Raw genomic sequence first — 27987 nt, 5'->3', positions numbered from 1 at the left:
AGAGAAAGAAAAACATGCCCACAAAAAATAATCACAGAAGGTTTCTAGTAGCTTTATTCATAGTAAACACAAACTATGAACAAATTAAAGTGTCCATCAACAGGGACTGGATAAATAAAATGTGGTATATCCATGCAATGGAATATTACTCAGCAATAAAAAGATAGTACTACTGGTGGTCACAAAAATATAGATGCATCTCACAAACATGATGTTGAAAGAAGCCAGACTTAAGAGAGTACACAGTGTATTATCCTACACACACACACACACACAAGAATGTGCAAAACTAATCTATGGGGAAAGAAACCATAACAGTGGTTGCCTTTGGCAATATGGTGATTGACAGGATAGGGGGGTGAGGGGCCAACTGCAGGCATGGTGACCATGGTCACCTTCTATAAATTGTTTGGGTAGTTACTTGCATGTGTGGAGAGTGGTTACACTTGCCAAAACTCACGAAATTACACAATTAAGAAATGATTTGCACTACCATTGTGAGCAGATTTTATCTCAACAATAAACCTACAAGTATCCAGAAACTGAGCACAATATTGCTACCATCACCTCTTGCCTGAATTACTGCAGTAGGTCTCCATGGGTTTACAGCATATTTTTCCTACACTCTGTTTCCTACCTATCAACCAAAATCATACCCTTTAAGAAACAAGCCAAGTCATGGAACAGCCCTGCTCTAAACCCTCCCTTGACTGTCCCTCTCAGAAGTAAAGCCAACATCCCTTAATGACTTACAAGGTTCTGCAAAATCTGGTTCTACCCCATACCTCTCCAGCCTCACATCTGACCAGCTCCCTATTACTCACTTCTAGCCACACTTGGGGCTGCTTGCTTTGCCTTAGCACTTGCCATTCTCTCTTCTCTCTCCCCACATATCTGAATAACACGTCCTCTGACCTGTGAAGTCTTTGCCACATGTCGATTACTGGACGAGGCCTTACCTAGCTCTATACATAACACTGCGGGCCCTCAGCACTTTCGATCCCACTTCCTTCCTTGTGTTTTCACAGGACCTATAACTAATGTACCCGTATAGCTTATTTGTTCATTTGAGGTTTTTTGGAGCTCCCATCACACATTTAAATGTAAAAATTTACATAGGCAATGACATTTTTGCATTTTGTTGACTCATTGCTATACTCCATAGCTTAAAATAGTGCCTGACATACAGAAGGTACTCAGTAAATATGAATTAATGTATAAGTGAATGGATGGATGGGTCTATAAATATGATCACTGTTTCTCCAGCGTCCTCATTCTGTTCTTCATTAACATGTAGGGGTAGATGTAGACAGCAAAGGACAGTCACAAAGCTGGTCACCAGAGAAATTCCTCAAGCTTTAACTAATTAGAATAATCAACCTTGATTTTGGATTTATTTACCAAGTTTATATCTTTCTACCTTTCCTGGGGCAACAAAATCAATGCTCTTAAGTTTATATCAAAATCAGATTTTTATTGCAGTACAACAAAGTCAAAGCACTTATCAATTGCTGTACTGATATCATTCAGCAAATTTATCTTAGTCTCTCTTAGATACAAAATATAAGTGGTCTTATTTGGTCTTTAATGAAAGCATATTGCAATAGTAAGTATAGACATTTCCCAAACACTACAAGAACAACAACAACAACAAAACCCAAACTCGTAAAGAAGAAAGAGTTTTTCCCAAGCAATGTTTTCAATTCTTCCACTCATTCCAGGGCATTATATGGTCAACCGACTGCTAACAGAAACCACCAGCTACTCAATAGTGTTAGCTTGTGTCGAGGTCACTCTGCACCAGCATTAGACAGCAGGGAACTTAAGATAGCATCTTGATTTAAATAAATCACTTTAACACATTCAAGGAGTACAGTGTATTTGTTACTAATGCTCAAAGGCACATGCCATGGGATACTCACATAACATGTTCTGGTGTCATGTATTTCTCCCAGGAGGGAGCTTAACATGGAGGCTGAGCCCATGCTAACTGGGTTCAAATCCCTCTTCTATCATTTGCTACCTGTGAGGTCTTGGCCATGTTACTGAAGCTTTCTCTGCCTTTACTTTCCTCATTTATAAAATGCAGATAAAATAATATCTTCCTCATAGGTTGTGGAGATCATACAGTGAGATACTGAATATAAAGTGCTCAACAGTGTTTGCTATTACTATCACTTATGTGGAATTTTAAAGGGGACAGCACAATCACGTTTTCTATCCTCATGAATTCCCCTTCGCAATCTGATGACTTGGCTTTAAGAAATGCTAAAATAAGAAAACAGTGACAAATGCTGTGCACGTATAAGTTGAATAACTCTTGTGATAGGGTTCCTACTTGTGTTAAATATTTGGTTGCCAATTTTGACACTGGAGAGTCTAATTGTGAGCACCTGAAACCCCTCTTTCTATAAAGCAACAGTCTACCGTGCGATACGAAAGCCCCTGTGCCTCTCCGGAGATCAGAGTCAAGTCTCTGCCACATTTCCTCTCTCTGCCCGACCACTCTGGGTGGACTGCAGCCTCAACTAGCATCTTGGTGGTCGCCGTATGCCAGCCACAACGCCAGAGAACCACTGACACACAGTCCCTCGTTCTTGCTGCTCTTCCATCACCGTCAATGTAAAAACACTGATGCTACCGTTATCCCCTTCTAACCAAATCAGGACCGCTTCACTGGCCCCAGTGGCTCTATGTGAGCCCCTAAACCCACCAAAGTGCAGATTTCTAGAGATTAGACCCAGAATTAGCAGGCAAACACTGCTATCAACCTATTCTGTGCCATAAGAGCCCTTCTGAAGGGCAAACACGTTCTGCCACTGGGCTACGATTAAGCAGGCTTGCTTGGACTTACACCCAGAAAGCGTGGGATTTTTTTTCTTTTTTCTTGCTTACACAATTATACTTGTTTGGGTCACCGTACCTGTGGCGACAGACAGCGATCCCCCGCTGCTGACTATGTCAGACTCATTCCTTACAGGGAACGTTTCTCTCTTTGCAAATCTTGCTTTTATCACAAGTACCCCACAACCACAGCCCGTCAGATATGTTTGTACATATCTAAACTTCAACTGTGGACAGAAGCCCTGTCTCCTCCACTGCCGCGGTGTCTCAGTCTTCATGTTAATCAGCGCATCTAAATGGACTTTGAGGAGGGGGAGCTGCTTAGCTCCATGTGTCACAGCGCAGGGCCAGAGGGAGACCCTGCTACAACAGGAAAGAATGCTAGTGGCATGCCTTGGCTACTTTAGATTAGTGTTGTGCAATAATCATAAAACTAAGCAGAGATAAATAATCTGATTGAATTAATTTCTCAGGTTGATCCTTAGTATGAGTGCTACATTAATTCACAAATCTCCATTACTATATTTTCTTCCCTTTATTTTAGGTGCTTTTAAAAATAATTTTTATTTTTATTAACATTAATGTAACATATATGTATATATAATGTATATATAATTATATATGTATATATAATTATATATGTATATATGTATATATAATTCAGATATACATACATAAATTTTGGAAATTTAGAAAAAATATATGTGCTAATGAAGAAAATGCAAAAAACTCACAATTCCCTAATCCATATCTAATCACTGGAAAAGAGATCTCATTCTTAACCTGAGATGAAAAATTATAGAAACATAAAAATATGCCGTTCTTGATGGGGAAAAAATATTCAAGTGAGCATTTAATTTTGTTAATACTGAAATATCACATCATATCATCATCATCACCACCATCATCATCCACCCCGGCAACAAAACAAGAGTGCTCCTCTAAAACCCTGAGGCCACAGGAAAGGACCATAACAGAGTTCAAGCTGATCTCAAAGTTTTTCTCCATGAAGATAATGACTCTAAAACTTAGCCAGGAGTGAAACCATTCCTTCCCTGCCACTTCTAAAATCTGAAGAAAAGGAGAGTGAAAGGGTAAGTTACAGAGTTTAGGTTTTTTTCTTAGAAAATCTAAACTCATGATGTGACTAAAAAAGAAGAAAGAGGTTTAGGTCACTTTTGCTTTATTCCTCCATTATTTATCATTTTGAAAATAAGAAAAAAGTACCGTTATGCCTCATAGTCAATTAATACTTGTTTTAAAATGCAAAGTAATGATTTCTATGATTCTAAGACTATTCCGTCTAGTAACTGCCATTGAAATAAAATTGAAGTCATTATCAGAAAAATAATTCCATGAATTACAGGGTCAGACGATCTTTAGCTCTATAATAACACTTCCCAGATAATTCTAATTCGCTTATATTACTAAAAATACTGATAGTAAAATGCTGTGAAGTATTAAATTAATAGAAGACAATGCAGATATAGGTTTTCATACTGCACAGGACTTCTCCACAGCTCACTTTTTCATTGTTTTTTTCTGGAAAAGTGAATGCATGTACAAACTCTTCAAAATAAATCCCACATATTGGTATCATTTAGGAAAATCATTTTGATTCACATCATATTTTTCCTGTAGTCAAACTGCAGTGTAGATCATATTACACAATGTTACTGAAAATGGGATTAGAAGCAATGCCTGGTTCCCTCCCATTTCAGTCCGTCCAGGTTATCTGAATTAGTTCTGTTTCATGCACGAGCCATTTTGACCACATACACTTCACAGTGTCTTTATTTTACAGATAAATAACCTAATCCTCATTATTTGTTCAAGTCTTAGGATTAGAACTTTTAGTCTACAAACTTCCAAACTACTGTTTTCCGAGTACAATGTCACATGTTTAAGAAGTGTTTCCAGGCAATGTGCAGAATTCTGCAGATAATCGATTGACAAAAAAGTTAATAAATAACAGGGATGTTTTGATCACATGTTTAGACTGGCACTGTGTTAGGTCTCTCCTAAGAAAAAACAAAAGCAACAGGACAGCCCTTCTTACCAATGTTCTAGGAAAACAAGAGTTACATATTTGAAACAATTAGTGACTATTAAGCAAGGACTGTTTAAATTGTCCATTACATTTTTCCAGCTGCATTACAGGATGTTTTAAAAGGAAGCAATCGATGTAACATGGAAGAGTTATAAAAGGCTCTTTGAAGAAGCACAATATATTCACAAACGAGGACACGCTTCAGAGAATTGTCGTGTGCCCAGAGTCACATGCTTCCTTTGAGCATCACTGTGGATCAATACAAATGAATCTAAAGCAGAAACGTAAGCCCAATGACTGACATCAGAAAGTAGCTTGTGTTGCGATCACAACCTTCCCTCCTGGGGCATCTTGCCACCACTCACCCAGAGAGCTTCCCCACCTCCAGACTCTGTCTTCCTTAGTGCATCACATTCATTCGCCTTTTGGATCAAATCATTTCCAGTTTCTAAGGTTAACACCTCCTGAAAGCTTCTGCATCCAAACTCCTGGCCCTTCATTTCTGATGGGAGCTGGAGCCCAGAATGAACTTAGATTTCCAAACTCAGGCAGGAAGTTCTTAGCCACAATGTCTGGCCCCAAGCTTGGGCCCAGGCTTCTTCATGGCCACCTGAACCATGGAGGCTGATGCCCAGGTGACCCATAGCACTGAAGTGGGATCATGGCCACACACAATGTTGGGTTTCTCTGATCCTGTACCCGAGTAGCTCCAGTCTGTGGGTTCTGGGAGCTGGTTTCCTTCTCCACTGTACCCACTAGTTCCTCTCAGGTGAGAGTCTGCCTAGCACCAGACAGCCTTCTTCTTTGAAGCCGGATCCTGTACTAAAATTGTCAATTCTTTTGGTACAAGTCTTGCCACCCTCCTGCATCCCGAGTGCTGAGCCATCCTTTGAACACTCTCCCTGCTTACTCCAATATCTGAGTGCTGACAGCTTCTAGAGTTGAGACTCAGGAAGTTTGGCCCCAGACAATGTGTGCCAACAACACCTGGTGGCTTTGGGCTCTGCAAACAAGTCATCTTTCTTTGGTCCTTGCTCTGCCTTAGTGAGTAGGTTTCCACCCAGCTTACTTGTGTACATTCAGCACCTGGGCTTGAGGGCTCGCCAGACCTGACACCTAGGTCAGCTTGACTCACCAGAAGTCAGTCACTTGCCTCCTGATCCAAGAGCCCATGACTGCACCACCCAGTAAGTTACTTCCCCAGAACACTGAATCCCATCTTAGTTTACATCCCGTCCCGAGCACCCTCATCCCAGGACCATCGTATACATTTTAGCTCCATCATAACAAACTAAGAGTCAGTTGGTTCTCAGTCTCAGTGGAGAAAGTAGATAGGAAAAAATGTTTTGTCAAGTGCACCAAGAATTTAATAGAAATGATGACTCCTGACACTCTGTGTCAGCAATGATCTAGCTAATTGGATGTTAGTGATTTCCTGGAGGATTTGCTCTTGGAGTCTTTATTTCTAAAGGACAGTCTTTCCTCCTGCCAGCTGTGACCTAAAATGGGATGGTGACCAATACATCCTGGCTGGTCCAAGTCTGAGGCCAAATTCTCCCAGGACTTTTCCTCAGGTACCTGGTAGATCTTCAGAGATCACTTTCAGGGAGAATAATCATTTTTGTCTCAGATTACTAGATGGCTCCTCTATACTTTCATGTCTAGGTGACCATCTTCGGGGGCCTCAAGGACCAACCTTAAGATCTATTATGTTAACTCTCTCACCTTGGCATGGTCTCCTCTTTGCTTTCTGAAATACATGCATATGGCTTTACTATGCGTTTGGTGGGTACTACACGATAATCGGATGACATCAGAATAGACCTTATTATGTCAATGGGGTAAAAAGCCAACCGATGTAAAATGTGAGCAAAATTCTACTGCACCAGTAAATATATCACCAATGGCAGGATATTTTCATTCAGATATAACCCTGCCATCTCCTTCTCATGTTTTGTCCCCACCCCAAATTCCAAGTAGGCAGCTTTTTGAGCTCTTTGAGCTCCCGTGCCTCGGCAATTTTTGTGACACTGAGCAGAAAGCAGAGCTTGCAATCAATACAGCAGAGAAGTGTGTTTGTGTGTGTGTGGTGGGGAGACGGTGGTAGTGCAGGTAGTCAGAGAGGGAAGATTCTACAAAGCAAGGGGCCTGAAGTCCAGGGGCAGCACAACTATCCAAGGCCTGCCTGCCACTGAGTTTCCTGGTTCCTCCTAAAAATGGATGTTGTGACCTCAACATTCCACATAGCAGCAAGAGATCTTTATTGTCACTTTCTAGGAACAGCATATGAGGCAAATGCATGACAGAAAACCTCCTTTAACATTGATATCGTCACATCTTAAAGAGCATAGCCTCTATTTACAGACTTAAATTAACATTCACATAAATTATTCTATTTGCTGCTAATTTGCCATTAGAAGATGTTGTTAAACAGATGTCTGTTGGCTCTTTATAAACACTAGGCACTAAATGTTTGTTAAATTCAGTATGTATCAATGAGAGGAATCACACATATATATTTGGAAGGCAAAAATAAATTTTATATATCTGTATCTACTTTTCAAACACGATCAGACTAATTTTTTCTAAAGAATAGTAACTTCCAAAGCATTTTCCTTCTACATAAACTTCATTAATAGTGTTCTTTTTAGATTTAAATTACTTTCTACCTTCATTACTTGTCCTGCATATACTCAAAAATCTGCTAATTCAAAGGAAGCACTCAAGCATCCCTTTATGTCTCAAGGATCAGGAAATCTTATGAGAAACAATAAGTGGCTTTGTCAGATAGTGAATGAGGAAGAAATTTCTGCAGTAAGGAATAAACCACGTTCAATTTTAACATGTAAAAGAACATTTCCTTAACTTGCATTTAATTTAAAATCCCATCACAAGAAAAAGGTTTTTTAAAAATTAAGATGTCTCTTCTGGAAGATGATCAGTCTCCCAGAAGGCAGCAATACTGGTGGTAACTGATCTTTTAACCCAATACAAATTCAAATCAAAGCAAACAAGATAAAAAAAGAATCTAATAATGTGTAGGTCCCATCCAAAGGCATTATCCCAGGTTTTCAACATCAGCACTATTGACACTTTGAGTTGAAAAATTCTTGGTTGTTTTGGCCTATCCTGTGCATCAGAGGATGCTTTGCAGCATCCCTGGGATTTACCCACTGGATGCCGGTAGCACTTGTCCTCCCTGTCTTTGCCCTCCTCCCCCCTCCCCACACTGTGACAGTCAACAATATGTCCAAACACTGTCAAATGTCTCCTGGGAGGCAAAATTACACCCCACTCTCACTCTGCCCCTAAAACCACTGTTTTAATCTCATTCCCTTCCAGCTAGCTTCTCAGTGGCGTTTCTTTCACACAGCTGTTTATTGAGAAAGAAAGGATTTGACTTTTAATGTTTATAAAAAATAAAAAGCTGCAAAGACTGAACAATATCTTTAATTTGGTGTCTATAACTAAGGAATGTGTCTAATCCAATCCATGGATGTCTTTTGGGTTTCTTCCCATCTGAAGAGAATGTAATTTGGTGTTTAAAGGAATGTCTGTGATTTGGGGTTAGGCAACCTAAATTCAAATTTCATTTTTAACATTTAGAAGTTGTGCAATCACGACTAACTTACTTAAATTCCTGGCATCTGTAGTCTTCAAATATCGGAAAGGCAGATAACAATAATGTCTTTACTTCACATTGCTGAAGGGATTAAATGAGATAACATCTCTAAAGGGCATACCACGTATTAGATAATCAATTATCTCATGCTTATAACCATAAAAGTATAAAAACATCACTTACTATATGTATTTTTCTTCAAAATATCATATCTTTTGTTCCCAAGGTTTTAATAATGAAACTAGGACTCTATCATTTGGAATACCCTCTAGTTTTCTAAAACCAGAAGACTACATTTATCTCAGTTTGCTTTTATGATGGATAAAGCCATAGGTAACCACAACTGTGGCAGTGGTTTCATCTTTCATCTTGGAGAATCTGGCTGTATTCTTTCCAAATACAGTATTTAAGGGGGAAAAACATTTCTTTTTCTGTTGATACAATGTCTTTAACTTCACTAAAGAATTATCTGGACTGCCAATTCTTACAAGACCATCCTGAAATCCATTCCCCCAGGCAATTTTATGAAACCAATGGAATGGCTATTATTGAGACTAACTGGAAATATATTGTGTGGTATATTCCTCAGTATTATACTCCAGTAGGAATCACAGAGGACACGCTCTATTTTGTATACAACAGTTGAATCTGTTGAGGCATTCCTCATATGTAAAAAACTTATGGTGAAAAAGAATAAGAAAACAAATACATGTACGTTCATGTATGACTGAAGCAGTATGCTGTGCACCAGAAATTGACACAACATTGTAAACTGACTATACTTTAATAAAAATATATTAAAAAAAGAAATTCAAATAAAGCACAGTCCCTGGCTTCAAGGAGCTTACACTTATCACATATTAAGTAATGCGGGAAATTATGCATTGTAATTCTTAATTTGCATTACAACCACAAAACTCTAATAAATGCATATTACTTATCAGGAAATAACTACCCAATGTAGAAACCATGTAGACAACCTAGTCACCTTTTTCAGGATGCAAGTTCCCCTCACTTTACTAAAATACTCCCTTCTTCTTTCACCAGGCTAATGTGCTACAGAGTTCCCTTGGTCTCACCCTCCAAAGTGGCTCACGAAACCAGTTAGATGATTCCTCACTTCCAGGTGACGAGTCGAGGGGAAAGAATGATAGTGTGTATAGTCCATCCCTCAGCCAGATTGAGAAAGTGCCAAATGACACCCCAGGTGTCAGACCGCAGCTTAGACGTACCTCAGCTCTGTAGGTCCTCTGCCCTGAACTTGCAACTGGACTAGGCTAGTTCCTCCCGCAGTAAAGCTTCCTTCAGTCTACAGTTGTCCTGTATAAACTTTGCACAAACAAAACATGTCCACATTTTAACAATTAGTGTCTAAAGCATAAGGCTCTGGACAATTTTATGGGTTAGCATTTCCAGGTGTAGAATTATCAACTTTTCATTGTTTGGAAATTTAGCCAGGCTGCTGGCCTCACCTAGCATTGCTGCCCAGAGTTCTGGTTTAAGGAGACACACTTGCCAACTGTACGATAGCTAACAATTAACTGAGCAGTCTGGTCACTTACAAATAAACTTAAACTCCAGCAAAATAGCATAACACCACATTGCAAATCAACTATACTTCAATTTTAAAAAAGAAACAAAAAATGATGGGCTATTTTTTTAATCCACTAGATCTATCTAATTTGGAAAACTCTACTTCTTAATACCTAAAAAATGAAATTTACATGTATTTCAACATGTGTTTAAGTTAGGTCATCACTTATATTCTGGAAGGAAAATTAAAGATAACTTCACTGACACTTCTTGTGTTGTTCGGGGTCTTGAAGGCGCCTACAATCTCAAGTATAATTACTTATCAGCTCTAAAGTATGCTTTCTTATTTAGTTGTCCTGTCGGGGCTTCATCTATTTGCCTAAATCATATTCAGTTCAACAAATATTTTTTTAAAGTCTAAATATGAATAAAAAACTGCTCCAGGTCCTGGACTAAAAAGCCTAGTGAAGAGAACAAACTCATGATGGATCGTTTTAATAACATGAGTGAAATGTGAAGACAATGTATCTACAGCCCAGTCTGGAGTTCAGTGAAGGATTCCTGGGGGAGACGAGCATGGAGTAAACCTTCAAAGATGGTAAGAATTTTTTCAGAAGAAGATAAGAAGGATTTTTCCAAAATAATATGATCAAAGCTGTAGAGCAGCACGGTGTTTAACTGTAACTAAAAACAATTTAGAATTAGGAGGACCTAAGCGTGAAGAATGGAGCTCCCAGAACAGGACGGTCTGTCTACAGAGCCATAGACTTGTTCATTAAAACATCAAAGCAGTGTGGTTTCTAGAGGAGCATCCCTTTGAGAAATAACTTTTCCAATTAGGCCATGGAATAGCTGGAAAGACTGCAACCAGCTAAAGAAAGAGAAGAGAAACTGACAATTCCGTTTGACTGATAATGTTCGGCCATCCTGTACAATATTTTAGAGAATATCACATTATAGGAAATGCAATGAAAATCCTGTAGTTTTAATAATTCACCTCCGTCCTTGCAATCAAACAGAGTAGCAAGTAGATGCTGCAATTACTTATTCATGTGAAAACTATTATTCACTTCATTAGATCAATGTTTTCTTGTTCCAAGGTTTTCCTACAGTTTTGCTTTCCGCTCTTCACTCCTTGCTCACAGAGGAATAATTTGCCTGATCTTCTTAGGTTAATAAGATGTTCTCCTAAATCAGCCACAGCAAAGACATCCCTGGGCCCAGGGATACACATGTGTACCTGGTCACATGCATGTATGGATACGAAGATAATGCAACTTTGGATTCTGATATTCAACCATTAGCCAAGCTGTTGTGACAGTATATTTAACAGGACCCAGGGGAATGAGAAAGCTTGATGTTTAAGGCAAACCAGCTTGTTGAAAAAATATGATCACTTCATATGATGTTACAAAGCAATAAAATTAAAAAGGAGGCCCCAAGGAGATATTTAATGTATATTCATAGAGTTTATCTAACAGAAGTTTGTACACTTACAAAGGTGGTAAATGGAAGATGCTATCAGAAAACTTGTAGGCCTAGTATATCCATCAGAATTATACAGAATATGAAATATACATTTGAGTGTAACTTGAGTGTATCTATTAAAATTAGTTTGCAAAGAGCAACATCCACATTCTGCTTAAATGGTTCTATTCACATATAATTTTGAAAGGTGATATACATAGATTTTTATAACAACATAATTATACTCACATTTAATTAAAAATAAGTACATGTAAATAATACACAAATTTTAAATGAGCACCATAAGGCTTACGTGGATTCAAAATGCATTACAAGACTGTAGGCCTCCTGCTCAGCTGGGACCTGCACAGGTCTTATTAATAAGTGTATTCGTAAAACAAGGAATACACGCAGTATTTATAAAATTAGATTCAATGAATGGATGGTGAGCGCCTGAACATTATCTAAGCAGGTTAAAAAGTTCAAACTCACCTAGCCAACATGTTTTAACTTTACCATAATTCAGTCTTTCACAGAACTATTGGGTTGACATGACATCATTCTTAGTCTTTATTAAAAAAAAAAAAAAAAGGAAGATAAAGAAAAACATCTAATGTGTAGAGTTCTGTAGTTTTTGTTTTTGTTTTTTTTTAATACCATGATTGTCCTGAGAATCAATGCAAAGACAATTTATGGGGAGTAAGGAACATTAAAGACACAATTACTATGCCAATTTTTTACATCAAATATTAACTAAAAAATATTACAGAGTTTGGATAGGAAATAAGAGGGGTTTAAAAGACATAAAAGATAAGGCTCTGATCCTCAAATAATTTTAATCTATATGAAGAAAAGAACCCTAAAAGAAACTTAAGTATACAAAAAAACTAGAAAACAAATCTCTAGTTCTCTGATAAGAGTGTTAAATGGTAGAATGTTAGTAGAAATAAAAGTACTGAAAATACCCACAAGGGGAGAAGATGAACATTTCTAAGGCTGTGTTGCAAGCAGGTGCAACATGACAGACCTGCATCATGGTTTTAATGAGACAGGCTGAGATCACCTACAGTTCTGCTGTAGTTCTGTAGTTCTGACAGAGAAACATAAGAAAGACAAAAACCCAGTTTCATATATCAAATGACTTGCTTCTCAGTTAAAGTCAGGTCCTTAAAATCACATAAACATTGATTTCTATATATCAGTTTGTTTCTTTTAGACAAGGAGAATCTCAACAAGACAGGTGATGCAAAAACAACCCTTTTCCTTCATGTCCTTGTCTTCTGATGTGTTCCATGAGAAGCCTCGTGCAGCACAGCAGGAGTGAGGTGGCAGGCGGGCTCGTCTTAGCCTCAGTGGTCTCCTTTATGTAATTTTGCATTTTCCTATTCTTTAGGATTCTTATAGACTAAGGAAAGGAATATAATCAATATTCCCATCTTATACATTTTGCTAGAACCATGGCTTGTATATGAAACTTCATTTATTTAAACTCATATATTAGATAGGTGTACTGAAGAATACATACTTCTGAATCTTAGGGAAATAAAGCTCTGTCTTTTCCCCACTCTCTATGTAAAGGATTACCCTGTGTTAATAAGAATAACAACAACAACAGCTGACATCTGTTGAAGGCTGTCTATGTACTAGGTGCTACTTTAGCTGCTTTACCGTATGTCACTTCACTTAATTCTCATAACAACCCTACGAGACAGAGGTTAAGCACCTTGTTCAAGGTCACAAAGCTAGTAAGCAGTGGATCCTGGCCGGGAGCCTGGGTAGTGTGCCTTTAGAGCTCTACATTTACAATATTATATTCACCCTTACTTTTTCGGTAGCATCATCACAACAATAACCTGCTTATCTGAAACTGCACACAGATCAAATTTCTCTCAACCTGGGACCAAACATGTATTTTTCTACTCTTATATCCATCATGTTTCCATAGACATTCGTATCAAATCACACTTGAATTTGTAGATTTGAAGGGAGTGGCGTTCAATGGTTTCAAGTAAACTTTTAAGAAAATACCCAGAGGGAATCATGCAGCTGAGATCTGCATAAAATTTATAACATTTAAGCAGATGAGAATTAGGGACTATAAGACTTTAAAATTCATACTGGCAGGAAGTTGCAAGCAGTGATGATAAAAGAAAACAAAATGATGCAAATTTAAGTGGATTAAATAGACAGAAAAATCAGTGGGAGGGAAATCTTTAATCAAGCCAAAGTGCTGAAGACAATAGAGGTTGATGATGTGGAAATGGTTAATAGTTTTATATCTACTGAGATCAGCCCTATTCAGGTGATTTTTTTTTTCCAGTTCTTCTAGTTTTTGATAACTCACTCTGGTAAACCAAGAATATGCAGACTGATAGGACTGAGATGAATTCCACATGCAGAAAGAATTTTATTTAAAAAGGCTCAAAATTTGAGAGCTAGAAAGGAATTGGGGTATCATCCAACCCCATCAAGAAAAAAGTGAGACCAAAAGAGGTTAATTAAGCTTACTCAAGGTCACTCTAAAGTTGATTAATGTAAGCTCGAGTAAGATAGTTACGTAGTGGCAAAGTCTGTAGTAATATAATTAAGTAAAAAAAAAAAAAAAAAACTAACAGTATTCCATAAAGGAAAGGACTACAGAAAAAAATCTTTTAAAATATTGCCTCTAAGTCCTTTTGAAGATCAGCAGCAAAGAGATCATAAAAGATGGTAAATTACAATGATCATTAAAATACTTTTATAGAAAATCATTTCTTATATATTTTCTAAACTCTGATGATCTCTGCATGTTCTCATTATGTCTGGAGATGAAACCAACCACAAACATGTTGAGAACCACAATTTCTCACACCTTGGACAAGACATAAAATATAAAATGTGGGCCATCGAAATTTAAAGTTTGTAAGTGCTGTTTTGATTCCTTCAAAAAGTACTTGGGGTTTTGAAAAGGGCATATGACAGGCAGACAGGAAGAAGACTAAACTATTTAAAAAGTAAAAAGAATGACATTTAAGATTAACAAAGCACACAGCCCCAGGAAAATTAAAACGCAAACTTGTGAACAGTGTTAGGCAGCAGGGAATGCGGGAATGCGATGCCCTGAGGGAGTCTGCCTGTGAGATCCTTGACTGCAGCAGAACGTCTAAGGTGAGGAAGAATGAAAGATTTGTCTGCCATATGGGAAATAAAGAATAAGGAAATGAAAGAGCCAAAGATAGGAAGATGGACTTGGATGCACATGGAAAAGGGAACCACTGCAAATAAGCGACATGATGTAAACATTACTTGTGAGAGGCAGCAACACTATATTAAATAGATTACCGAAGTGAGGATCAAATACAGGAGAATGTCGAACGGGGGAAGCAATGCTTCAGCCTGGAGCTCCCTCTGTGAGGCAGCAAGTGACTGGCTTACAGTAAATGATGCAGAATTTGATAATGATATTCTATTCCAAACATTCAACCAATTTGTAGGACAAACAATATTATTTCAGATTCCCCACTGTCTTTGATGGAAAACCCAATATTCAGAGGCTATATATATACATATATATATATGTGTATGTATGTGTGTGTGTATATATATATGTGTATATATATGTGCATATATATGAATGAAGCTCAGTTTTCCCATTATCAATGTAGATAGTCTACTAATAATTACAATTTATCTCATCTCTTTTACTTAAACATTCACATTCTTTGACATAAACATATGGGTGCAAACTTATGGGTAAACTAGAATATACCATTAAAGGAAAATTCTGGCCAATCACATCTCACATTTTCCAGGTAAGACCTCAAGTCTTTACATGCCTGCTTTAATAATCTTCTCAATTCACAGCCCTGAGTTACTTATTTTGTCTGCTGGATTATAATGCGGTCTCAGTACTTTAATGCAGCATACAGCTTCCTTAGACCCCACAATGCTTTGCTCAGGCATCGCTTAAAATCAGTTTAATGTTTATTTCACATTCAATTTATCTGCCTTTTTACTTTGAGTTTTGGTCACACAGACCATATTAACAATCACAGGAATGTGCTATACTAATTTTCAATTCAAAAGTGTATTTAAAGTGTGATAGGCTATCAGATTGTTATGACTCAGATTTAAAGCAGGGTGCAACTGGAAGAACTTAAGAATGTTTATCTGATAATATAAGGGTTTATAGCTACCACGGGTTTATAGCATATGTGCCAGGCAGAGTTGTATATGTCTTACGTTCATTATCTCATTTAATTCTTCAAATGACTCTATGAGGTATATATTGTTATTATCTATATTTTATTAGTAAATACATTGAATAAGCATTATAGTTCAGCAAGTAATATGTGAAGACAATACGCTGAGTTTTCCGTGACTTAATCTAACAAAAAAAAATGTGAAGTAGGCTGTATTTTTATCCTAGTTTCATGAGGTGAAGAGAATGAAGTGGCAGGTCCTGGCTCACAGAGGTTAAGTGTCTTTCTGAATATACAACAGAGCTTAGATTTTGGAAGATGCTGATTTGAAAGCTCTGGTCTCAACCACTATAGCAATTGTCACTTAATCTGACACTTCTAGGTGGACAATTTTCAGACCACTCGGAACAGGGTAAAAGCTACATTATTGATCTACACAAGAGGCGTTATAACTTCTTATAACTATTTTCCCATTAAATCAAAATTATTGCAGTCAGAAAGTTTACACCCCACCACACACACCAAATTTTGCAGTTAGTATTTAATATTCTGACATAATTTTCTTTCAGATTAAAGATTCTCTGACCCTTTCTCTGTCCTCATACCAAAACTTTAACAGCTAAAGGTTCTGTTTTATATTTTTGTTATGTTTAGAAGAGCTGAAGGCAAAAGTAAAATTTCTATGAATTTCTCAAAACAAGATTACTAAAGCATTTTTATAAGACATGACACACTTATAGCTTGCCTATTCAACAATTCTGCAAGTATTCACAAAGTATCTATTAAATGCTTATTAGTACTTTGAATACCAGAGATATAAATACAATCCTCTGAGGTTAAGAAAATCAATATTCAGATGTGGGACCTAAACAAGCAATCCGCCAATGAAGACTTAAAATTGCCAATAGGCACATGAAGAAATGTTCAATATCGTTAATTATCAGAGAAATGCAAATCAAAACTACAGTGAGGTATCACCTCATGCCAGTCAGAATGGCCATCATTAAAAAGTCCACAAATGATAAATGCTGCAAAGGGTGTGGAAAAAAGGGAACCCTCCTACACTGTTGGTAGGAATGTAGTTTGGTGCAGCCATTATGGAAAACAATATGGAGATACCTTAAAAAATTAAAAATAGAGTTATCCTATGATCCAGCAATCCCACTCCTGGGCATATATCCAGAGGGAACTCTAATTTGAAAAGACACCTGCACCCCAATGTTCAAAGCAGCTCTATTTACAATAGCCAAGACATGGAAACAACCTAAATGTCCACTGACAGATGACTGGATAAAGAAGCTGTAGTATATTTATACAATTAAATACTACTCAGTCATAAAAAAGAATAAAATAATGCCATTTGCAGCAACATGGATGGACCTGGAGCTCATCATTCTAAGTGAAGTAAGCCAGAAAGAGAAAAAAAAATGCCATATAATATCAACCATATGATAGTACTCACATGTGAAATCTTAAAAAAAAAAGACACAAATGAACTTATTTGCAAAACAGAAACAGACTCACAGACATCAAAATCAAACTTATGGTAACCAGGGTGGAAAGTGGGTGGGAAGGGATAAATTGGGAGTTCAAGATGTGCAGATACCAACTACTATATATAAAATAAACAACAAGTTTCTTCTGTATGGTACAAGGAACTATATTCAATATCTTGTAGTAACCTATAATGAAAAATATGAAAATGAATATATGTATGTATATGTATGACTGAAACATTATGCTGTACACCAGAAATTGACACAGCATTGTAAACTGACTATACTCCAATTTAAAAAAAGTTGAGACGCAGGAAAAAAGATATAATGGAGTATACATATATAACTACTTGTAACACAGTTTGTAGATGTACAGTAGCAAGCTAGTTAAGACAGATGATTCTGGAAGCAAATTTTTGACTTGGATGATGACTAAGACACTTTAAAAGCCAAGTATGACTGAGAAACTTACACAAACTGTGTAATTCAGATTTCTCATGCATAGAAAGAGGATAAGACTATTAACTACATAAGGTGATACTGAAAATTAGCCAAGATAATGCTAGTGGTTGACAATTACTACATAGCTAATATATTCTATTTATTATCATGGAATGTGCTATATGTGTATGAATAAAGTCATGTGGGAAACCGGAAAGTTGGCCAATCTCTTCTTTCTAGGGGAAAAAGGGCAGGCAGCTAGTGTTAGGGGATTCTTTGTAGAGTTCTACCGTGATAGTCCTGTGCCTTGGTTTGGTTGTATGGAGCAGGAAGTAGGAATATATTCTAGAGAGAGGGAACCATCTATACAAGAACATAAAGAAATAGAAATGTATTAACTACCGGTGAAGTGGTAGTGCTCCAGTATGGTGGAGCATGGCATTTGGGTTAAAATGGTAGGGTTAAAAAGGGAAATAAAAGAAGTGCTAAGAGACAGATTATAAAGACATAGAACAAACTAAATGCAAAAAGAGCACAATGTCAGTCAGCAGGGACCCTCAAGTGTCAACCGAGTTACTAGATGCTGAACATGTCAAGGGGAATGACCATGCCTCCCAGGCCCAGCCACAGGACCAGCACTCATTTGCTGGGTAGAACTGTGGCTTGTTCAAATTAAGTGGTAAACAAAGGCTCACTGAGTAGCACTGATGAATACAAGAAAGTAAGACAACCACCAAGTGATCTAACTTGTTATGTGTGTCCTGCTGGATATATTCCATAAGTTGACAACTGAGTGATAATAGCCTGCCTTTATTGGAGTAATTTTGTCACTAACGTCAAAATTCTACAATGAGTATATAACTTGATAAGCTCATTTGATCAACATACAGTATGTCATGGGCATTTTTTCAAATACTCTTCACTAGAAATGGGAGTTTGCGTATTTCTTATAAAAGCGTGTCAATCACTTCTTTCATTTCAAACCATCAAAACAAACAGTTTTGCTATAATTCAACATAAAAAGTACACCACTTATTTTATAATAAAAATAATGTATGCTGTCTTAAATTAACTCTGCCCCTCTGCATTAACATGGACAATCAATGGTGACTTCAAGGTAATTCATATCATTATAGATAGCCCACTTTGAAGAAGCAGACCACAACTGTGCACTGCAGTTAATTTAATCAAGCATAGTGCACATTATCAATTAACTTGAAAGTAACTAACCTAAGTGTCAATTTCAAAAGAAGTAAGTCAAGACATAGATGACATGTATCAATGAAGCCAATGGCAACTGACTTTGTTTTCTATTCAGTGAAAATTACTATATCATAGCTAACTTCAACCATTTTTACCACAATTTTACAACACTTCTTGAGGAAAGAGAGGTCATTTTTCAAAAGGTTAAAGTCCTGGATTTACAAAATTCCTACAGATAATATCTACACCAACATTTCCCATCAGTATACTAAAATTAAGTCACATGAAAATGAAGTTTCTTAATGCTAATGAATAACATAGACAAATCATGTATTCAGGTACGTACTGGTGAATTTTATAAACTCAAGAATACATGTGAGATCAGAAGATTTAAGCATTTAAATCCTACTAGATGCTTTTGCTAAACACAAACGGTAATAAATAATGTACCATATGTAAATCAACTCACCATCTTATATACTCAATCAATACATCAATACTGTTTTCTTCCTACGGACTCTGCTTAAATGATTAAACTTGGTAATAATTTTCTGTATTTCTGTTTTGATCAGGTTCCATTACTTACTACAAAAAATAATGGTACTAGAGATGACTGTATTGAGCACGTGAGAGTGAAATCATTTTTTAGGAACAATGAAAACCTTTTTAGTAACCAAATTGGTAGTAGGTGAGTTAATGAGTGACTGGACTGATAGGTACAGTTCTGAGATTGTCAGGTTTCCATTTCCTCAAGTAGAGCTACTTGTCAATGTTTTGAATTATCAGCAGCAGAAACATCTGAAAGATTTTCTTCTGCAAATAACTGAATGTATTCTTCTGCAGGACATATTTCTGTGCCATACAGACCTTTCACAACATTATGTTGCTCACCTGCTTTACGACAACTGCTTTTAAGGATGTGTCACTAACATATACTGCTTATTCTGAAAGAAATCTGGAAAGCAAAACTTTGAATACACATAACATAAACACTCTCTAATAACTGAGGCAAATACTTAAGCTGCACAGTTTTGGATTCCACTGGGATATGAGAATTAAGTGGGTTCCACTGTAATAAAATCTTCAAAGAGTATTAACTAACATTTTCAACTGTGTATGATCTCAGAGTACAGCTAAAACATTTTTCCCCAAAGGAAGTCACATGCCAACTATTTATGTCTACAGCTGCTAATAAGCTGTGCTAATTTGGTTAAGATATTCGAGGTAGACACAGCACACAGGATTTTTATGTGGAACTCTTTCACTACTGTTACATAAGTAGTTGTGTGTTTTCTTTTTTTCTTCTTGTTTTTCTAACAGACTTTATTGTTTAGAGCAGTTTTAGGTTCGCTGCAAAATTAAACTAAAAATATAGAGTTCCTATTTCATCTTTGCCCTCAAACATGCAAACCTCCCTCATTATCATTATCCCCAACTGCAGTGGTACATTTGTTAGAATTACTGAAACTACATTGATAAATCACACATCATTATCCTCCAAAGTCCAGGGTTTGTATTACGGTTCATGCTTGGTGTTGGGCATGCTATTGATTTGGACAAATGTATAATGACATGTATCCACCACTGCAGTGTCATACAGAATAGTTCACTGCCCTAAAGATGCTCTGTGCTCTGCCTAGTCACCCCTCCCTTTCCCCAATCCTTGGTAACCCCTGATCTTGTTACTTTCTCCATGGTTTTACCTTTTTTCAGAATGTCACACAGTTAGAATCATATAGTATTTCTGATGGGACATTTAAGGTTTCTCCCTGTCTTTTCATGGCTTGATAGCTCATTTCTGGTTAACACTGAATAATAAATTGTCTGTAGATATCACAGTTTATTTACCAATTCACATCTTAGTTGCTTTCAAGTTTTGGCTTTTATGAATAAACCTGCTGTAAACTTCCATGTGCAGTTTTCTGTGTGGACCTACATCTTCAATATCAAGGAGCATGATTGCTAGATCATACGGTACAAGACTGTTCAGCTTTGTGAGAAACTGCCAAACTGTCTTCCAATGTTGTACTGTTTTGCGTTCACATCAGCAATGAGTGAGAGTTCCTGTTGTTCCACATCCCAACCACCATTTGGTGGGGTCAGCCGCCCACATTTTGACCATTGTAATAGAAGAGCAGTTGTATCTCACCGTTGTTTGAACGTGCATTTCCCTGATGACGTATGATGTAGAGCATCTTGCATGTGCTTACTTGCCAGGCGTATACTCTTCTTTATTGAATGTCTGTTAAGACCTTTGGCCCCTTTTTTAATTAAGGTTTTCATTTTCTTGTTGTTGAGTTGGAAGAGTTCTTCTTATATTTGAGATAATAGTCCTTTATCTGTTTTTTTTTTTAACAAAGTATTTTCTCCCAGTCTATAGCCTGTCATTTTGTTCACAATATCTTTCACAGAGCAATTTTTTTTTTTCACTTTAATGAGGTCTAGCTTCTCAATCATTTTTTTCAAGGCTCTTACTTTTGGTATTGTTTCTAAAAAGTTACTACTACCCCAAGGTCATTTAGATTTCCTCTTATGTTATCTTCTAGGAGTTTTATTGTTTTGTGTTTTACACTTAAGTCTGTAATTTTTGAGTTAATTTTTGTGGAGAGCATAAGGTCTGTATCTAGATTCACTTTTTTGTATGTGATGTTCTGTTGTTTGAGCATCATTTGTTGAAAAAAACTATCATTTCCCCATTGAACTGCCTTTGCTCCCTTATCAAAGATCAGTTGCTATATTTATGTGGGTCTATTTGGGGGCTCTCTCTTTTGTTCCACTGATCTGTTTCTCTATTCTTCCACCAATATCTTGCTGTCAGGATTACTATAGCTCTACAACAAGTCTTAAAGCATCAGTCATCCGACTTTGTTCTCTTTCAATATTAATGTTGACTGTTCTGGGACTTTCATCTTTCTATATAAACTTTAACATCAGTTCGTGGATATCCAAAAAAATTACTTGCTGGGTTTTTACTGAGGTTGCATTAAATCTATAAATCAAGTTTGGAAGAAATGATTCCTTAATAATATTGAGTCTTCCTATTCATGAACTTTCAATATTTCTCCATTTATTTGGTTATTTGATTTATTTCAGAGTTTTGTAGTTTTTCTCATATAGAGAGGTATAAATCTAGCAACATATGTACATCTAAGTATTTCATTTTGGAGGGTGCTAAGGTAAATGGTATTGCATTTTTAATTTCAAATTCCATTTGTTCATTGTTGGTATGTAGGAAATGATTGACTTGTATGTATTAACTTTGTATCCTACAACTTTGCTATAGCTGCTTATTAGTTCTAGGAAGTTTTTTTGTTTTTTTTTTTTTTTTTGGGTCATTTCTTTTGGATTTTCTACATAGACAATTCTGTCACCTGCAAACAAAGACAGGTTTGTTTCTTTCCCTATCTCATTTCATTAGGTAGAATTTCCAGTTAGATGTTGAGAAGTGATGAGAGGAGACATCCTGGCCTTGCTCCTGATTTATTGGGAAAGCTTCAAATTTCCCACCATTAAGTATGCTGTTAGCTGTAGGATTTTGTAGATGTTCCTTACCAAGTTGATGGAGTTCCCCTATATTCCTACATTGCTGAGAGTTTTTAATCACCAGTGGGTGGATTTTGTTAAATGCTTTTACTGCATCTATTGATATGATCATATGTTCCTTTTTAGTCTGTTCATTTGATGGATTACATTAATTGATTTTCAAATGTGAAACCATTCTTGCATATCTGGGATAAATCCACTTGGTTGTGGTATGTAATTTTTTTACACATTGTTGGATTTGACTTCCTAATATCTTGTTGAGGATTTTTGCATCTATGTTTGTGAAAGATATTGGTCTATAGTTTTCTCATAATGTCTTTGGTTTTGGTATTTGAGTGATGCTGACATCATATTATGAGTTAAAACATATTCCCTCTAATTCTGTCTTCTTAAGATTGTAGGGAATTGGCATGTTCTCCTTAAACGTTTGGTAGAATTCACCAGTGAACCCATCTGGGCCTGATGCTTTCTATTTTGGAGGGTTATTAATTATTGATTCAATTTCTTTTATAAAAACAGGCATATTCAAGTCATCTATTTTCTCCTTGTGTGAGTTCTGGCAAATTGTGTCTTTCAAGGAATTGGTCCATTTTATCTATGTTACCAAATTTTTTTATATAGAGTTGTTCATAGTATTCCTTTTTTATCCTCTAAATGTCCATGGATCTGTACTGACACCCAGCAAATGTATTTTAACTACACTCCTTGGATTTACTTTGAAAAGCTTAAACTGTACTACACATACTTGGTAATAGTTATTGTCAACAAAAGACAAACAAAAAAATTTCTACAATACCCACATGAAGCAAAACAAGAAGAAAAAACAAATATCTATACCAAAAAAGCATACCGCTTCAGTATCTTTTGAAGTTATGTAGCTCTCTCCAGCTCCTTACTGTCATGTCTAATGCCACTGTTTTTTTACAGAAAATCAGGGAGGCAGCCCATGAATATAGATCCAAAAAATGTCATTTGAAAGGTATAGTTTATTTTGCCAGTTGACTCCACAGTACAGCTCTCAGTCATACTCAAACACAAAAGTCCAACCATTATCATCATGAAATTTTTATATGAGCTGGGTGCTAGAACAGATGTGAAAATACCTATGATAATGAGTAATTTAAAATCTATAGAGTCTTTAGAGCATGAAGTATTTCTTTAAGCATGAAGTGGTGATTGGATCAATTGAACACTATTGACCTATAGTAATGAAAATCCTTCTCCTATTTGAAAACTGATGGATCTGAAAGTTATTTTACCTCCAGAATGCAAGGACACTGATGGTGTTTAGTATGAAAGCAGATTACCCAGGAGGAAGAATATGATGTCTTTAGTTTTGTATTTGCATCCAGAAATGAATTAATTAGAAGATATATGGAGATGAATGAGATTTATAAAGAAACTAACTTTCCTCCATAAAAGTAAGAGCAGATTGACTAACTCTTTATACCCTCTTCGTAAATAAAATGTATTAAGCACTCGTGCTGGCACTTTGTGGAGCTCCTGATGTACAGGGTCTCCAGGAGGGCAGGTGTCCTTGTTCATTCAGTTAAGCATCATATGCACCTAAAGCAGTGCCTGGCACATATTGGTCCCTCAATATTTAATCCTCTTAACACCATATAAAGTATATATCACTATCCTTACTTTCCTCATAAAGAATGGACATCAACAAAGTGAACACTAAGGATACCATGCCAGACACAGGCAGATCTGGGACTTGGGCCTAAGTCTGCTTCTGCCAGATGCAAAAGGCCACCTGTTGCCTATTCCTCAAACTTGTCTATTTCCCCAGCCAGTTCCACCATAGAGATACAAAGAGATATTCTGCAAGGGTATATACTGTGCATACCATCTGATACAATGATTTTTTTAACTTGTTATTCAATGCATTTTTGTTAAATGCCAAATTCAGGATTATTTCATTTCTCTTTAGCATAAACTGGAGGTCTCAAAGTTCTTTCAGAAATAAACCTCTGGGAAATTTATGGATTTTTAAATTCAGTTGTTGCATTAAACATCCCCATTGCCACATAAATATGAATTCCAACTGATGAACATAAAATAATTTACTGAACTGTAATCATAATCTTATTTAAAAAGCTTTTCCCTGAGTATGCTTTCACATCACTGAGGATGACACACTGTGTCAGTTTTTCACTACAAAATACACTATTTACAGCATTTCTAATTCACCTATAAAAATGCATGAAGAAAATTGACATGTAAGATCCTGGTGTGAGACTCCTTTTAACAAATTTTAAACTCTTTGAGCAAATATCATCATAGCATTCACCTGCTGTGCACTGCTTTTTGGTGGAAAATGCTCTTTGGGTTTCTCAGCAAGATTAGCAAAATGTTAAGCATATTTTTTTCCTTTTAGTTTTCTGCGAAGACTGGAGAGGATCCTTATAAATCTTGCTGCATTCTCTTCACGTAAACTTTCATAACCCAAAAAGATTCTTGTTGATTACAGTACAATTTCCTTGACTTCAGGTTTAGACATGTCAATCTGTATGTGTTTGATTGCTGAGTCTTGATTTCTACAGGTAAATAAATAAGGGGCATTCTCTCCTTTTCTCATAGTATCTCATGGAGATGAGGCAGCACTTGTGAAACCTCTTTGGAAACTGTCAGGCTCTGTAGAAATATAAGACTAATAATACCCATAAAAGTTGTACAGGAGAATATACAGTGTTGGTCTGAGGTCTGAGAGAAATAATGTTCAAAACTGAGGGCATACCTTTCCTCTATCCACTTCAATCTGTTCTGAATCCTTTTTCTTCTCCTATATAGAACATACCCACTACGTTACTCCACCCAGCAACCTGAGCTCATCTAAACCCACTACATCTACTTCACTCCAGATACAATTATCCTAAGCAGCTAGAATGCTTATACTCTCCTCTGTATCTTTATGGTCACCACTTCACTACTGGCCATCCTCATTTCTTGTGCAGATGACTGTAATAATCTATCTACTGGGATCCTTGCCATGGCAGCCAAAATGACTTTCCTAAACAGAAAATCTAATTTCGTCACTTCATTGTTTAAGACCTTCAATTGGTCCCGGTTACTCTCAGGATCAAGTTCAAACACTTTATTATGTTTTCTAAGGTCATTTTTGATCTGGTCCCTCTTTAGTGCCCTGCTTTTCACTCTAGGATACAGCCATGCTGGTATTTGCAATTTTGTGAAAACATCTTGCTTCCTATAACCTTAGGGCCTTTAGAAGTGCCATTAAACATGTCAATTGTAAAGACATGACGGTCATCACAGTCTCTCCTAGATTTACAGACAACTAGCACATTTGAGAAAGGATGTGTGCCTTTTTTGCAAATATTTGAACTGCAGAGACCCAGTAATTGAGATTTAATCCCAACTTGAATTTGGCATAGAACAGGAAAGGAAAGAGTCAAAGACTTTGATAAAAATTAATAGACTGATTTGAAATCTATGCATGTTAATATCAATGAAAGGGTATATATTAATGAAAGAACCATTGCTAAATATAAATTTTATATCATGAAAATTTAGGGAAATCTGGGATATAGAGAGAAATAAAACAGCCATTATCATCTTCCATATATATATATATTTACACATATAGTATTTGCTGATATTTTTATTTTTAAAAAGAGACAATGATAACAATGACAGAAAAACTAGTTACCACTTACTGAGCATAACTGCATACCAAGCACTCTACTAGACGTTTTGCATATATTGTTTAGTTCATATAATATATAATATATATGATGTAACTTCCTTCTTGGATATAATGGCTTATAAAAAGGTATGTTTTCTAGTATGAATTTATTAAGAATCAAAAAGTAGTCTAATTTTCTTCCAAATATATTTTTCACATATATTTTTTACATTTGAATATATTTCTTTGATATATATGAAACAGTTAATATATATGAAAGGCATGAGGATTATTTATTATAATAATAAAAGCTAAGTAATAATCTTAAGTAATTTTCCTTGCATAAATACCATTTGTTAATATGACTGTGTAAGTTGGACATACAGGGTGTGTGTGGGTACGTGTATAAGATTTCCAATTCTCAACAAAATTAGATTGATTTCTATTTTGTGAGCTCCTATTCAGATACAAATAACATAGAAAATCTAATAGAGAGTCTGACTTATAAGAAAAATGCACTTGAAATTTGGATTTTAAAAACTTGTGATACTGGCTCCCTAAACTTGGAAGAATTTTAATAATTACATTTTTTTTTAATATTGACCATTTGCTAAGAGCAAATATTTGGAGCAAGTATATAACTTATTTTATTTTTCTAAATGTTATAAGTTCTAATAAAATAGCTTTTTTATCCAAATTTCTATTTCTCAATGAATGAATAATAAAAAGAGTCCACAATGGGAAAACAAACGAGCAAAAGTCAATACAGTTATCAACTTAAATTATATACAAGTACATAATAGAAACCAATTCTATAGTTTATGTAAATTTCTTGCATGCAATAGGACTTACCTACATTTATATGACTGAAATTAAGTTGCACACTTACATCAATAGCTCGTAATGTTAAGTAACTGGGGAAAGAAAGGATCTAGTAAATATCTCATATGATAACACTTTGAATTTCATTGATGCTTAGCACAGGAATGTAGTGGAAAGATCACTGATGTCAGAATCTGAGGAATAATGCTTCAGATTCAGTCCTTCCCACCAATTCAAAATCCAAAATCCGGCTCAAGTCTCCATTTCTTTCTCACTACTCATGGTTGTGGTTTCTGCCATGCCACCCTGGCGTCTAAGGCTGGACTATTTGTCTCTTTCTCTGAGTTCCTAGAACTCCTTTTCCATACCCTTTGTCACACTTGACATTGGCTTTATTCCTCTGTCTCTCTTGAAGTCAGGGGCTGGACCATATCTACCTGTGTGATCTATTCACCTAGCTGTGATCCTCATACAGCTATCAAGACAAAAGAGGTCAGAATTTTAATTTAATGATAACTGTTAATGATATTTAATGTAAAATAATTAGTATTTGATCCAACTAATATTGCCATCCAACAAAAAAGCCATCCAACATTTTTTGGACCTCTTACAATAGGACATGTTTTCATTGGATTTTTTTTTTAAGTAAATTCTGGTCCTGTGGATTCACATTGCAAATTGGCCTTGAAGAGTCAAATTTGTGATTCTCAGTATTTTCAATAACCTTCATAGTATATTTAAAGATTTATTCTATGGCTATACTGGAAAATTCAACTCAAATGTACTGAAATATAGTATATTTGACTAAAAGCCATAAGCAAGTATTTTTTCCTTCCCTTTAAGTTCCTTTTATAAAATGTATCTTCAAAAGAAAACAGAGTTATGAATAATTACCAAATTATATCACAAGGACTATACTTAGACATGCTAAAGATAATACCATTCAATTCTAATAGAAAGCAGAAGCAGAATGTGTTATATAAAAACAAATCAAATCTTAGGTAAGCCCTAAATAGATGAAATATGGACATGTTAGTAAACTAGTAACATAATCTTATTTCAGAATGTCTTGTCTGATTCAACCAATCACATATAAAATCAATCTCATTACTATATGGAACACCATACTTATACTC

General features: G+C 36.1%; 1 protein-coding gene and 1 long non-coding RNA gene across 7 annotated transcripts in view; both read right to left on the bottom strand.

Moving 5' to 3' along the window:
* Positions 1–27987, bottom strand: part of NKAIN2 (sodium/potassium transporting ATPase interacting 2) — an 854966-nt gene that overhangs the window by 576705 nt on the left and 250274 nt on the right. The gene's annotated exons all lie outside the window — the stretch shown is intronic.
* On the bottom strand, positions 14–9138 carry LOC116665373. The gene is made up of 3 exons (XR_004321965.1): positions 9129–9138; positions 7463–7469; positions 14–3204 (listed from the first exon to the last, which is right to left on the bottom strand). It is a non-coding gene; the product is annotated as an uncharacterized LOC116665373 (long non-coding RNA).

This window comes from Camelus ferus, chromosome 8, assembly GCF_009834535.1.
Source record: "Camelus ferus isolate YT-003-E chromosome 8, BCGSAC_Cfer_1.0, whole genome shotgun sequence".
NCBI lineage: Eukaryota > Metazoa > Chordata > Mammalia > Artiodactyla > Camelidae > Camelus > Camelus ferus.
This window is presented reverse-complemented; position numbering and strand designations above follow the sequence as displayed.